The 2,369-nt window shown below is 49.1% G+C and overlaps 1 protein-coding gene across 4 annotated transcripts in view; it reads right to left on the reverse strand.

Annotated features, from left to right (window-relative positions):
* Positions 1-2,369, reverse strand: part of Ido2 (indoleamine 2,3-dioxygenase 2) — a 95,056-nt gene that overhangs the window by 89,034 nt on the left and 3,653 nt on the right. The gene's annotated exons all lie outside the window — the stretch shown is intronic.

Genomic DNA, 2,369 nt, shown 5'->3' on the forward strand with positions numbered 1-2,369 from the left:
ACCCCCTCCACCCCGTCTGGAGAGCTTTAGGGTGGGGCAGGGTGAGAAGAGCTGAGGAAAGAGCTGAGAGGAGCCAGGATGCTATCCTGTGACAGGCCTTTGAAATGTTGTGAGAGCCTGGAGCCAGCATGGGCTTTGTATATGCTATAAACACCACAGCAAGCCATTTGTCACCTGACAGTCACAATTCTTTTTCCTTAGAAGCTGGGACAAAGTGGTACCTCCCTCTAATCTGCTTGGGACAGTCCAGCTGGCAGTTAATAAAGACTCTGTTCAATTTTTATATGCCTCTTAGGAGTTTTTCTCTTCAATTACCCCATACCACAAGAACAGGACAGAACAAGCTGGGGAATCATATATTCTTAGCTATACCAGAAAATTTAAAATTGTCGGAATAGATAACTGGGTTTAATGCCCTGTTGCCTTAAATAGGGTTTCTATTGCTGCGACGAAACATCATGACCAAAAAGCAAGTATGCTTCCATATTGCTGTTCATCATTGAAGGGAGTCAGAACAGGAACTCAAAGAGGGAAGGAACCTGGAGTCAGGAGCTGATGCAGAGCTCCTGCCCTGAGACCCCAGCCCTGAGGTGGCCCTGAAAGGCTGGAGAATCTTAGAATTTAAAATGAGGGCATTTAATAAAAATGTATGTATAATGTATAACCTTTACCTAAAAGGGGGCATGGAAAACCTCTGTAACAAGCCAAAAAGGTGGAGTAGTCAGTTCCAGGAACTTGGCTAACTCAGAGTCTCAGGGCTCTGGTTCCCGATACCTGCCCCTCCTGACTGATCCACAATGAGGGCAGAACTAGGAATGAAGGTCTACTTGTTAGCACCCAACACGGCAGATACGGGCAGGTCCACAGACCTGTCGCCAGGGCAACGACCACCATATCCCAGAATTCATTGGGTTCAGCTTCCACCTTTACCTGGGCTGCTACGTCACGACATATATATATATATGTATGTATACATACATATATATATATATATATGTATATATATATATGTATATATATATGTGTATATATATATGTATATATATATATATGTATATATATATATATATATATATATGGGTACTTTTCCTCCATCTCTCTCTTCTTCCCTCTCTCCCCTCTCTCTCCCTTCACGCGCCGCGGTCCTCACCCCCCTCTCCTAATTAAACCTCCAAAACACAGAGCTGCTTGTATCTGGTGTCTGTGGACAGGCTGCCGCGAGCCAAACGCTATCATTTGGTGTGTTGAAACCCGGGAACGTGGTGGTTCGCGTCCACCGCCAGGGCAGACAGGGGCGGCCGCCTCTGCCGAGTCGCCGCGGCTCGCCTGCCTCCTCCGAATCCGCCACTCGCCACTGCGTCTCGCCAGCCTCCGCCGAGTCCGCCGCGGCCCACCACCATAGCCGCTGCCCGGGCCCTGCACAGCCGGCCCGGGGCGACTAAGGCACCAAGGTCAAGGGCTGGGCGGGTCCATCTCCGCTGCTGCCGCCACTGCTGCTGCTACATTTCATCCTGCTCCCAACTCCCAGTACACTCACTGCTGCAAGCTGCAGCAGCTGCTACCGACCAGACAATATAGGTACGTGACTTCACCGCCCCCTCACCAGACACCTTGAGACATAACCACGTGAGCCATAACCCACTCAGGCACCATTAAGCTCTGTGTTTTTCTTTCCATTTACCAGATTGCTCATAAACAGCCGCACAGACACCGGCATATTAATTAATAGGATCAGTCAGGGAGAAGACCTCCAGATTCCCAGATAAGGTCTGGCCAACCTTCTCTGGAATTGATGGAGTACAGATTTCCCCGACATACGCGTTAGGACATCCTACTGTTGGGCACCCCTCCCTCGGAGGTAACTCTCACCCCTAATACTTACCGGGCTATTGCCCCCCAAACCCCTGGATCCAGGGTAAGTTACTTTCCCCCGCAGGCCACCGGGCCCTGCCAAATTGCCACTAGGGTTTCTCGTGACGACTTGAAACCACTAGCCTCGGCTGTTAATTTTCCTTGGTGCTTGGATTGTTCTCAGGACGCTGGTACAAACATCCCACCACCCCCCCAATGGGTTCAAGAATGTCTTCGACAGTCCCTCCAGGCACCCCACTGGGTTGTCTCCTGGAAAATCTTAAATCTTTAAAGCTTACGCTTGATTTGAAGGCATCAAAATTAATATATCTCTGCAATAAGGTCTGGGTTAAATATCAACTAGATGGGAATTCAAAGTGGCCACCTAATGGCACCCTAGACCCAGCTGTTTTAAGGGGTCTTAATACATACTGTCAGCAAACTGGTAAGTGGAAGGAGGTTCCCTATGTTCAAGCATTTATCTATCTCCGTTCCAATCCCTCCTTGTGCTCTTCTTG

This window comes from Mastomys coucha, unplaced genomic scaffold, assembly GCF_008632895.1.
Source record: "Mastomys coucha isolate ucsf_1 unplaced genomic scaffold, UCSF_Mcou_1 pScaffold22, whole genome shotgun sequence".
Classification (NCBI taxonomy): domain Eukaryota; kingdom Metazoa; phylum Chordata; class Mammalia; order Rodentia; family Muridae; genus Mastomys; species Mastomys coucha.